The following is a 13,193-nucleotide window of genomic DNA, read 5'->3' as shown; positions in this document are numbered from 1 at the left end:
ACAATATGGAAACAGTGCGCGACTACAATGAATGGCATATGAGTGGATTGAGAAATTTAAAAGTGGAACTGATCTGTGATGGCATAAGGTCTGGTTAGTAGTTGGATTGAAGGGGGCTTGGAGGTTACCTGGGAGTACTTTGCGCTCTGAGATTGGTTGGCAACCAAGTGGTCGTTCGCCTCTGGCCCAAACTGAGCTGGGTTATACTCAACTCACCACGGACCCCAATGAGGACAAGTGTTATCGGAAATGGATGTAAAGATGGATTTGTTTTGGATGTATTAAATCGAGTCCTGTAACACTAAATCTAATTTAAAGGTAAGCTATTGAGAACACACATTGCTTCCAGTGGGCACTGTCGGTCAGACGGTGAAGGCCCTCGTTATCGAGGAATGCGGCCCCCAGGACAAGGCGACGGCTCCTGGTGCTTGTGTCTCCGATGACTGTGGAGGCCCAGTCTTCCCTGAAAACCCCGCCCGCAGGATTGACAGAAGTGGGTTGGGGGGCCGGGCGATTGCCCGGCCCTCTCCTTCCTCGGCGCTCGCCGATCCTCCTCCACAGCGACGCGTCGAGTCTCGAGGACCCGGACCACGCCCCACACAGCCCCACGCCAGGCCGCCCGATCCACGGTCAGGTCAGCCCACTGTGGGGGAATCCGGCACCGCTGAAGATGACCCTTAAGATGGTCTTTGAATCGTCTTTTCGGGCCACCACGGGGACGGGTGCCCTCCAGCAACTCCGCGTTGAGGAGCTGCTTCGGGAGACGGTCGTCGCTCATCCGCTGCATGTGGCCGACCCACCGCAGTTGGGCCAGGGTGATCATTGCCTTGATACTCGTGACGCCAGCCCGGGTGAGGATCTCATTATTAGTCACTCTCTCCTCCCAGGAAACGTTGAGGAGAGATCGGAGTCGTCCTTGGTGGAACCTGTCGAGCCTCTTGATGCTGCTACGATAGAGGGTCCAACATTCGGCGCCATAGAGAATGGTCGGGAGGACGACAGACTTGTACACCATGATCTTCGTGTTGGTGGAAATGGCGTGATTCCTGAAGACCCGACGACCGAGGCGTCCAAAGGCTGAGTGGGCTGCCTGGATACGGTGAGTGAGGTCCTCCGTGAGGCCGGCGTCCTGCTGGATAATGCTGCCCAGGTAAGGGAACGCCGAGACCTGCTCGATGGGTTCGTCGTCTATGGTGATTTGGGGTGGACGATGGTTCAGGTGGAGGGTCTTTGTCTTTTTGGTGTTGACGGAGAGGCCAAAGGTCCTGTACGCCACGGCGAAGCCGTCCGCGATGAGCTGGAGGCCCCCGGAGGAGTTGGAGACTGCAGCATTGTCATCAGCGTACTGAAGTTCGCTGACGGTCGTGACCATGTCCCCCGCCTGCTCCTTAAAACGGCTGAGGTTGAAGAGAGACCCTTCAGTTTGGTAGCGTAGAGTGATTCCGTGCTCCTGGACAGGGGTGATGTGGTGGATGAGCGCGGCGATGTAGAGGCAGAACAACGTCGGCGCCACCGTGCAGCCCTGTTTGACACCGGTCTGAGCTATTGAGAACACACATTGCTCCCACTGGGCACTGTACATCTTAATCTAATCCCACGTCTATTTAATGAGCGGAGGTTTTTCGGGCATATTCAAGAGTCATGTGTGATTAAGGCCATATAAAGAGATGAGTAATATGTGGATTCACTGGGATATAACCATAGACATGATAACCGTTTCTTCAAGCTTGAGCACACCAAATTATTGATTACAGGACCATTATCTCTGATTGGCCTCAACTCTCATTACTGGAAGAGGGAGATTAAGTAGGCAAATCACTAATAGTCTCCAGTTTTCTTTCTGTCCTCATGAAAAAGACGTCAGTCATTAGCAGATGATAAGGCAGATTAAGACATTTAGCTTTGTAAAGGGGGATGAAGGTGCAGCGCTGCTCTGATGAGCTGTGTAATGACTACTGTGCCACCCTCCTGATCTCTTTATCTCAAACATGACATGACACTTAAAGGCTGACTCGGCAAAGCTCATTTGACTGACATGAACAACACAATCATGGTGACATTTCGACAGCAGATCATGCCGTGCTCCATAAATAACCCCAATTCTAATGAATTTTGGATGTTGCATAAAAATAAATAAAACCAGAATTCCTGATTTGTATATCCATTTAGGTCTGCAGCATATTTAAATAGCATGGTATTGTGCAAACTGATGAACGTTATCGTTTCTCTCATTTTCAATTTCATGTCTGTAACACTTTGCAAAAATAATGGGGAAGGGGCAACAAAAGACTGAGAAACTTGAGGAACTCTCATAAAAATAAATACCTGTTTGGAACAGTTGAACAGGTTAGACAAGGACAGGTGTCATGATTTTGTATGAAAGGAACATCCCGAAAAGGCTCAGCTGTTCACAAGCAAGCATCACCATTTTGTGAACAACTATGTAAGCAAATAGTCCAAAAGACTCGGAACATTTATTGTCATAGAAGTGCAAGGAAGTTGGGAATTGCATCATCTACGGTCGATAATAACAATAAAAGACTCAGAGAATCTGGAGAACGCCATGTAAGCAGCAAGGCCGAAAACCAACATTGAATGCCGGTCCATTAAAAACAAAAAAACAAAACAAAAAATAAAAACCCAAAACATGGGTCAGTCGGTCCCTTTTAGACCCTATTTGGGTTATGTTTCACCAAATATTTTTAGAGACTATCATTAAACAACCTCACTAGAAAAGAAGAAGGCTCCCGTCTGACTGGCTTATTGAAAATGTAGCTTGGCTGAAACCTTCTCTCAATGATAGATCAAGGAAAACTCTGCCCATCAAAGAGAGGACATTTATCAGGCCAATCGCTGCACTTCCACCGGAGATGCTATGAGGAACCACTGTGATTCTGTGCACACTGCCAGAGAAACTGCATAAAATACAGCGGGAGATGATGCGCTTTACACAACACCTGTGGTGACAGTGATTATTAAGACACAGGCCGTACCACGTGAAAGACTTCAAGTCACACAAAAATATCCTGTGCAATGTTTAACTGCCAATGATGAGGATGACTAAAGTGTAAAATACCGATACACATGTACATTGTGTGACAATGCACTAACGGTGCATTGAAAAAGGTCACGTATTGACACAGTAAATGTCAAGCATATGTGCCAACATTACGCAAAGTGTGTGAGTGTAGCAGAAGTATTTTTGTGCAATACTTTGAATCGTCTTTTGTGATTGAAAAATGCGGCTTTCCTGTAGAAAATTTGTTTTGTAATCCATTGTGTTTGCAACAAATATTACTTTCCCAGTATTTTTTATTTCTCCGGATTGTAGTTTCAAAAAAGCGTAACTTGGAACACAGCCTGATAGAACTGTCACAGAATATCTGTTTGAAATTTGAGAAAGAAAACATGACTGAGAATATTCTCCTTCATCTAGAGACTTGTCGCACCTGGATTGTTCAGGTTGTCTGAGATGTTTCGCCTCTCATCGGTTTATCCCAAAAGACTGAACCCATTCTTGGTTTGGGCGTGTCTTGACATTACAGACTAAATAGGTGGGGCCTACTCCATCCCCTCAGTCCGAAGCTATCCTGTCTCGTCTTTGATCAGGAACTGATTAAACTGGTTCGAATGAGAGGCAAAGCTTCTAGGACAACCCGAACTAATGCCCTAAGAATATATATAAATATATATAAAACATGACAGCGGCCCGGTGGTCTAGTGGTTAGCGTGTTGACCTCACAGTACAGAGGTCGTGGGTTCGATCCAGCTCCGGCCTCCCTGTGTGGAGTTTGCATGTTCTCCCCGGGCCTGCGTGGATTTTCTCCGGGCACTCCGGTTTCCTCCCACATTCCAAAGACATGCATGGCAGGCTGTTTAAACACTCAAAATCGTCCCTAGGCGTGAGTGTGAGCGCAGATGGTTGTTTGTCTCTGTGTGCCCTGCGATTGGCTGGCAACCAGTTCAGGGTGTCCCCTGCCTACTGCCCGAAGACAACTGGGATAGTCTCCAGCACCCCCCGCGACCCTATTGAGGATAAAAGCGGTTCAGAAAATGAATGAATGAATAAAACATGACCAAAAAGTATTTGGACACTTGGGAGTTATTAACTTTGTCTACATGATACAAATAACGCGGGTCATATCCTCAAGATCCCGACAGAGCAGGTATGGAAACATGTCCTAACACAGCAAAAGAATTACATCCATTAGATCCAAAGGGGCCGTGAACAGCAATATAATTGCAGTGTTTGAAACATCAAATAATACAAAAGTTTGATTAGCTTAAATTTTGACAATCAGCTCAATGTGCTAGTTTTAATGTGCTCTACAAAACAGTGTCTTGTGAATGTAAACGTGAACGTAAATAGTGAAAGTCACACGAATGTCAATGACAACATTGGTAGAATTTTGTTGTTGTTGGTGTTGTTGCTTATTCTGGACAGGTTAACAGGAAAGACTGCTTCGCTCCAAGGTGATTTGGGACAAAAGTCAGGGTACACCTTGGCCGACCCTAGACAGTGAAGTCAGCCTAAACAAAAAAGTAGTAAGACATCGGGCAATTACAGTTGTGTTGAAAAATCTTGGCGTCTATGGAGCCATTAAAATAACATTGCCTATAAAATTCCACTGCAGCGGTTCCTCGTTTGACGTATGGAATACGTTCCAAAAATAATCATTGAAGTTGACTTTTCTTTTGAGTGGGGAGGGGCGTTCACACCTCATTTGAGCCATAACCCCCCCCCCCACACACACACACACAGTTCTCCCCCTTCTAAAGCTTTGTTACACTTCATAAATGTAGCCTTTAAAATGCCAAATGAATAAATACAGAGCTGCTGATTATAGGCTTTGAACCGTACTTTTCATAATGACAATAAAATATTTTCTTCAAACTTATGCCTGAATGGATCTTGCTGTCATATGCCTCAAGATATTTTGTTTTCTGTTCAGGTCTACAGTACTTCTCTGTGAAAAATAAATAAATAAATACAGTCAACACATCATGAAGAGTGTTCCACCCTTGAAATATTTGTCAGTCTTTTGTGTTTATCACCCACGGTCTCTCATCCCGAGGCCAACATTTTTTGCAATATGCTTGGCAGCAGAGATCCCCGTGTACCGAAGACAACATAAACACAAACAGGCAGCGTCAGAGTGCAGGCAATTGCCTGGAGAAACTCATTCATCTCCTTTTTTTCCCCTCGAAATTTGTGCGGAGTCCGAGCGCCCCTGCGACATCTGATGGTTTTTATCCTGTGATATCGTCAAAGCGCACCATTTAATACAGTAGCTCCTCCTCAGCACAGATGACCTTTGCATCTCAACACTTCACCTCCCTCTTGATCCCGCTGCCTCTTTCATTTAACCCTCAGTGCCTCTCCCTCTATTCTGGGTCACCACCCACTATTGCAGAATTCCGTGTGTGAATATTTTTAATAAATGACATTTTGTCACAAAACAGGGATTAGAGTTGCCACTTGCTTGTTCCGTAGGATTCATGCAAATTATACATTGTGGGTGTCGACAGGAATTACTTGCGTGCAATTAAAAAGAATCCATCACTCACTTTTGTGTTTTCTGCGTTTTGAAAACATACATTTGGCAAAAACTTCTGATCATTTGGGCCGCAGTAAGATGGAGCCTATCACAGCTAAATGTTGTCAAAAAGTAGGATACAACTTGGACAGGTCGCAGTGAACACACAATCTTAAAGTATTATAAATGATTTGTTGTGTGCCACATGTGTGACTGTATGTATGACTGAGCAGAATAATCTTGGTCTTCCACTCCTTACTGTGTGTTCTTCATTTCTGCCTCACCGCCTTTGGTGATTGAATGACAACACACACCCGGTAGAATTAGGCGGAAGTGTGTCTGTTTTATATATATATATATATATATATATATATATATATATACATACATACATACATACATACAGGTATATTGTATATACATATATAGATAGAGAGTCCGGTGGTTAGCGCATCGACCTCACAGTGCAGAGGTACCGGGTTCAATTCCAGCTCCGGCCTCCCTATGTGGAGTTTGCACGTTCTCCCCGGGCCTGTGTGGGATTTCTCTGGGTACTCCAGTATCCCACCACATTCCAAAAACATGCATGGCAGGCTGACTGAACACTCTAAATTGTCCCTAGGTGTGAGTGTGGATGGTTGCTTGTCTATGTGTGCCCTCCAACCAGATCAGGATGTCCCCCGCCTACTGTCCAAAGACGGCTGGGATAGGTTCCAGCACCACGCGCGACCCTTGTGAGGATAACGGATGGAGACACACACACAGAAAATGTTTGGAACACCTTGCAGTGTGATGCATTATTGAGGTACTCCACTGCAAACGTCAGCAAACTTGTTACATGTATAGTTTTTCGTTCTGATAAACATTGTTACATAGATAGATCTCCGATATTGCCAATCAAGAGCAAAGTTAACATTTGCAATTAGTTTCTTAACGGGCTTATTTAATTGTGCAAGTGCATCTACTCATTACTGTGTTCAATGACACTCTTCAAAATGTCCCGACCAATGCATAACAAATCATCTAGTTACAGGAGTGATGAACATTCATAGGCCACAGTCTGATTTAATCAAATACATATATGTGCCAGATGAGTTTATATTTAGAAGCCTTCACATCCTGGCACATGCTGAGCCTTCCCCAAAGGATGACGGCTCATCACAACTTCCACATGGCAAAGCAACAAGAATTATTACAGGCACCATGCCAGCAACTACCACTACAAAATAAACAAGTTTTTCCACATCACACATCGCCTTCTATCCCTTTCCCCACTCGACACTTTTCCACCTCTTCCAATTTGATAACACTGAAGTCCTTCCTTGAGCTCACATTGCTTTGCCTCCACTCCGAGACCTCATAACTCAGTCCTCTCTTCTTTATATTGTGTTCCATTTGAGTCTGTCAGTCACTGTGTCAGATATGGACTCTCCATTTCGGATTTTTTTTTCCTGTTCTGAATGAATTTCATGAGTGTGACGCTCCATGAGAGTGACACTCAGAGAGTGAGTCCAAGAGTCAGACACATACGCTCACTACATAACAAATGAGAAAAAGGCTGCAGCTTCCATCGTACAATCATGAAACTTGTATTTCTTGAATTCACGATATCTTGTAGAACAATAGTTTACACATTTGTTTTTAATATCTATGTCTTTGCCATGCTTACATTCAGTAGGAGTGACAGCTTAATGGAAAACCAACAAATAGAACCAAGACTGAGCATGTCTCGCCAGTATATTCAGTAAACTACGAACAAGTTCACTTGCACTATCGATAAAGCAGAAATGAATATTCTGATATGCATGCTGTGAACAATTGGATCGAAAAGTTGAATTGCTGATGAAGCTGTACCACCTGTGGCAATGGGCTGCTGGTTTCTACAGAGTCTGCTGTCATATACTGCAGCATAATTAAAAAAAAAACATCTGGCATTTCTCCATTTTGCATCAAACAAACAAGTCTTGACTAATTAATTACTTTGACACCAATAAAGGCAAAGGAAATGAATAACATCTGTATATCGCTGGCATTGGGCCACAATTGTCACTTTCGGGAGGCCTCCAAAACGATGTGTTTGGTCAACCAGTAAAATTGCATCATCAAAGAGAGCAGGTCATTTTTAACACTTAAGAGCTGTCAAAAAAATAAGCCCTCCACAAGTGTAGACTGAGCAATTGTACAGTTTTCAAATAAATAAATAAATATTAATTACCTAATACTGATTTATGAGGTTTCACTCTGACCCCAGTGATATGAAAGTACTCATGAAAACAGACAAACACCATTCCGATATGGCGGTGTCATAAAATTAAAAACTGGGGAGTCACCACAGAACTTAAGTGACGGTTGCATCGAGTTACAGATGCATGAATAAGTAAGTGGGTGCAAGCCGCTCCCCAGCAGGCACATCTGAAGTCATGGTGCAGCTACCCGAGATAATGTTCACCTGACACCTCTGCGCAGGCGCTCTTTCATCCATTTACTCGCCACTTAATTACGCCCATGAAACAAGCGGTAATGGAAGTTGTGGGAAAACTTTTAATATCGCTTTGACATCGCATTTAACTGCCATGTTAAAAATCAGTTTCTATCAACGTCCAATTAAAAACAAAAAACAAAAACAACACATTGGGACGGATGGATTATTTTATAAGAAGCAAAGACTCGTAAAACAAATCCAAATTGTAAAATAAATGAGATGTAAAATGCGTAAAAAAACGTGATCCATTTCCATTAAATGAAACCAAAAAACGTGATCCAACGCCATGGTACCCCCAGCTCACGGAGGAGTTAACTAAATACTGCACTGATGACGATAAGGAGGAGGGTGATAATTAGGTTGAAGTCTTTCTCGTATCATCCTACCTTCCTTGTCCGGCTCCGTCTCCGGCTGACAACCTCTAGATTGGATCTCTTATCCTGCTGTGATGCCTCACCCAGAATGTGATCCCCTCTTTTCCTCCCTCTCTCCCTCTCTGCCTCTCTCCACTATCCCTCCCTCTGCCTTGACTCGATCACCGCGCAGCCCGACCTGGTCGTTACCCATCGCACACCCGCCGTGTTGCAAAGGAGCCACACACCAAACCACGTGCGCTGCACAAGGGTGCAGCTCGTTACGCAAGTTAGATATCCGCACAGGTGCTGTCCATGGGATATTGTCCCATTTGGTGACGCTGGGTAAAGGTAAGCAAAGCCACTGTTTCTACTGAATAGTTTGTGGCAAAAAAAAAGAAAAAGAATCAAACACTGTAATTTTGCACAAACTTTGTGCAAAAGGTGATTTCCAAACATGGTAGTTCCGCGCCTTTCCAGATGTACAATGCAAACAGTTTTGGTAAAATATGGATCATAAGAGGAAACGAAGAAAAATGATGAAAAGTTTCCCAGAGTCAGATGAATGTTTAGATTTCACTTGCAGTTGATTGCCTTGAGGTGATGTGTGTGTTTGATAATTGTACTGAAGTGGAATCCGAATGTGCCACTGTATTTTTATTATTATTGACGAGCTCCGTATTTGCCAAAACAATAGCACCATCTGGTGTAGGAAGGATCAAGCTATTCACTATAAGACCAGCACACACTTATTTCTTGTAATAAAGAGAGAAAGAGAGTTATTTAAGTGCAATAAGGTTTTTTTTCTCTAGAACATTTGTTCCAACATGCTTATGATTCTTTTCCACTTTGAGTGTTGAGTTTCGATTTCCTTAATCATTCACAACAAATGCAAATGTCCCACGATACTGAAATATCTAACCGAAAAAAACGGGTTAAATGTCTGATTTCAATACATTACTATTCACTGCTGATAGTAAGAATGGAGTTCAAGAAATCTATTATTTTCCTTTTTAAGAAAAAATATATGATCTCAACCTTTATTTGAACATCAATAAAAAAAACAACAACTCGCCTTTAGTGTGGACAAAAAACATTATGTAGTTTTTTTCAAGATTATGCTACCCTCTAGTGGAATTAAAATTGACTGCATGCACGCTCTCTCTTTTTTTCTTCCTTGAATGGGATATACTACAGTACTCCTAATTTTGTTGTATTTGAGCGAAACAATTAAAACCAAACATCTATTATTAGACCAATGATGACCCCAACTGAGTAATTATCTAAGGAGATTAGTGGAACCTATTGCTGTAGTAGAATACAATCAACACATATCTGCATTTGCTGTGAAAAGTTGTCTAAAAGTCTTTTTTTTTTCTTTTTATTCCCCTTTGAAAGACTCGCTGCTTAACATTGACGTCTAATATACAGCACATTGATGCTTCATGTTCTCAAACAATGTGACGGGTTACTGGAATTTGGATCCTTACATGTCTAATTGATTGGTCATTTGTAGTGTAGTGCACAACTAGTCCTGAAAGGAAATTTAATTCCCCTATAGAGTTATTATGAAAAAAAAGCCTGTATATCTTTCGTGGTTATGAGTCTTGATGGTTTGTATGGTATTTTGAGCCCTCGTGTGTAGTTTGCACATTCCTCCTATGCTTGCATGGATGTTCTCCAATTACTTTGTCTCATTCCCTCATTACAAAAACGTAAAGTAAATTGGACACTCAAAAATTTTCATTGGTGTGACTTTTTGTGTGATTTATTTATTTATTTATTGGGTTTGTTTGTCTCTATGTGCCCTGAGATTTGCTGGCAGCCTGTTCAGAATGCACCCTGTCTCTCACTCACACTCATCTGGGATAGGCTCAAGCTTACCCGAATAAGGACAAGCACAATAGGAAAAGGTGGCTCTTGTAGTGCACAAGCCTGTGCAAACCGTAGCCTGGCCCCAAGCCTAGAAACAAGTAATTGCAGATGATTGCGTCAGGAAGGACATCAAATGTGAAACTTTGTGAAACAATTTGTGTTTATCTTAAAAATGTCACACCTGATCATTCATGGTCCAGGTTTGACTCGGCATCAGCACCATTCATTTAGTACCCATTGAAATTCAGCAACTGTGTGTCTGAGATGAAGGGCAGGACGAAAGTGTGTCCCTAGCCAGAAAGAGAGGAGGAAACCACACAACCTAAAACTAAGACAGAACAGTAGGGGGCGGAGAGGAAAATTTTAATGTTCTTTCTAGGAGTGACCCAGTTGGATTGAATTAAAAATGAGACTGTCAGATGTATAGCCAAGGTTGGAAGATTTGGAGATGAAGTTGGAGAGACGAAATTTCAATATTGGAAACATTCAGAGGAGAGAGAGTGAGTTTACAAAGTGAGCTTTGACTTTGTTCAAAACCTAACCTTCAATTTACCAGATGAGATTATAAAACCCATTGCTCATTGCTGTTCATATTATTGACATGTTACCTCCTGTTTCAACACGGAACAGCTGCAAGTTTGTGCACTGAGTGAAAGAGGGCCTGAGCAGTGCTATAGATCAGGTGTGTCAAACTCATTTTTGTTGTGGGCCACATTTTAGTTACTGTTTCCCTTGGAGGGCCGTTTTGACTGAAACCATATTTTTTTTTAATCAATAATAACGGGTTATTCAACTATTGTTTAAGTTACTGTAATGAGGGTTTGATAACAAGAACATGCTTACAATATGTCTCCTATTTATTACATATGAGACGTTTACATTTTGGTGGAGATTTTAGCAAGCATCACAGAGGTTGCCATGTTTGATTTGATTTCGCGGGCCACATAAAATGATGCGGTGGGCCAGGTTTGGCGCCCGAGCCTTGAGTTTGACACCTGTGCTATAGATGCTTATGAGCAAACAGGTGCCATGCAAAAGGTGCCTGAGGCTGAAGAGACTTTGGCCTCCTAACACTGGCACTGCTACATCTTTTTTTTGTTAATTGCTAATCGAGTCACCAAAACATAATCGGCATTGAATTGTAACAGTGGCTCTTGCATTTGTCTCAGGTCCTCACTATAACAATACAAGAGGCCAAAAATTGATACCTTCTTTATACTATTGCTGTACCATCATCCCCACTCCAGAGAGCAACTGGACTAATACAATTTTGATTCATGTAGCATTTTTCATGAAGATAATGGTAGTTTTCTATTATCTTTTTTTCTATATGTTCATTAAATACATATTTTGTATAGAATACACAGTGGTTAATTTGGGCCGACTATGGCCAGCTTATTAGTCAGTTGGTCCCTATTGATGTTTATACTTAAAAAAAAATATCTCCCCAACTGAATTAGACCTGTTTGTGGGCCTGAAGCAGCCTGCTGGCCATATATTTGACACCCTTGCTATACGATCAATGTCATTTTTGTTGTTCGTGATGAGAGAGAATAATGCAGATGAAAATTTGCTGGCACGAGAGAATAATATCTCCTTGGGGAGCTAGCTTTGTTGTCTGCTTCGTGCACATACTTCTTAGTCTCATACAAAATCTGTGTTTTGTTCAAATAGTCACAGAGTGTAGACTTAACTGCAGACTATCTGTTGTCAACAACGCTGCAATGATTAAATCAATAAAACTCTTCATTTAACAACATTTGCTTTGGGTAAATAATAGTGGATTTTTGGTTTCTTTTTAAAACTGCTTTGTTGTACAGGGTATTTTAAGAGAGCAACTTTGTGTTTTATAAGCCCATGTGTTATAAACTGCTGTCCGTAATTATAGTACTGAGATACAGATTACAATTTTTATTTTCAATAAGTCTATATCTCAAACACATTTTTCACCTGGGATACAATTTGTATCATCGATGCGTGTTTGTTTTAGTGCTGCTTCCCTTTCTCTCTTCCCTCTAGAGCCAGTAAAATATTATTCCTATAAAACTGTTTCGACAAAAGGAGCCCAGCAACTTGGATTAAAAGATGAAGTGATAGGTTTATATCAACCAAAATGGTAAAAACACCCCCCCCCCCCACACACATACACACACGCATGATGAAGCCCTAAACAGATGGCAGTAGTGCATAACTGTTCCTGTTCTTGCCGCAGCTCAAATATTGTATTGAGCGCAAGGTGTCAACGGTGTTGTGAAAGTTCGAATAATCATCAGTTTCACTGATGCCCTTCACATTGATATTCACTTACTCCAGGTGTAATACGCTTAAAGACCCGCAGTCTCGTCTCTGCCAGTAATGAGTCATTATTGACGACATAAATCTCAAACTAATTCCAAGTGAAGTTGAAACTATTACATAAAAAATGTAATTGTGCGGCCAAAGGAGTAGATTTCAAATTGTGAAAGCGTTTGAATTCCAGCAGCAAACAGATCAAAGTTGATGTGTGTTACATCCCTCCTCACAAACTTGGGAGCACACATGATATGTAGAAAGGCACAGGCCTCATTTAAAGCACAATGCAGTCTTCTAATTTAACCATATCTGCAACTTTTCAGACGGGTTTTGAAGAAAATGACCCAAAAAAAACCCAAATTACCCCTCCGTGAGTCGTCACCTTACCGTGGTGGAGGGGTTTGTGTGTCCCAATGATCCGAGAAGCTAAGTTGTCTGGGTTTATGCCCCTGGCAGGGTCACCCATGGCAAACAGGTTCTAGGTGAGGGGCCAGACAAAGCACGGCTCAAAGACCCCAATGATGATTGCAATAAATGGATCTAGGTTTCCCTTGCCTGGACGCGGGTCACCGTGGCCCCCCTCTGGAGCCAGGCCTGGAGGTGGGGCTCGTTGGCAAGCGCCTGGTGGCCGGGCCTACACCCATGGGGCCTGGC

The 13,193-nt window shown here is 42.5% G+C and overlaps 1 protein-coding gene across 2 annotated transcripts in view; it reads right to left on the bottom strand.

Annotated features, from left to right (window-relative positions):
• cdh23 (cadherin-related 23) overlaps window positions 1–8,711 on the bottom strand; it is a 167,102-nt gene extending 158,391 nt beyond the window's left edge. For both annotated transcript variants that reach the window (XM_052080058.1, XM_052080059.1), the window contains exon 1: window positions 8,406–8,711. The gene's annotated coding sequence lies outside the window, so the exon portion shown is untranslated. The remainder of the gene's footprint in view (window positions 1–8,405) is intronic.
• Window positions 8,712–13,193: the final 4,482 nt, after the last annotated feature.

The sequence above is a fragment of the Hippocampus zosterae genome, chromosome 11 (assembly GCF_025434085.1).
Source record: "Hippocampus zosterae strain Florida chromosome 11, ASM2543408v3, whole genome shotgun sequence".
Taxonomy (NCBI): domain Eukaryota; kingdom Metazoa; phylum Chordata; class Actinopteri; order Syngnathiformes; family Syngnathidae; genus Hippocampus; species Hippocampus zosterae.
The sequence above is the reverse complement of the archived record's forward strand: the minus strand, read 5'-3'. Positions and strand labels throughout refer to the sequence as shown.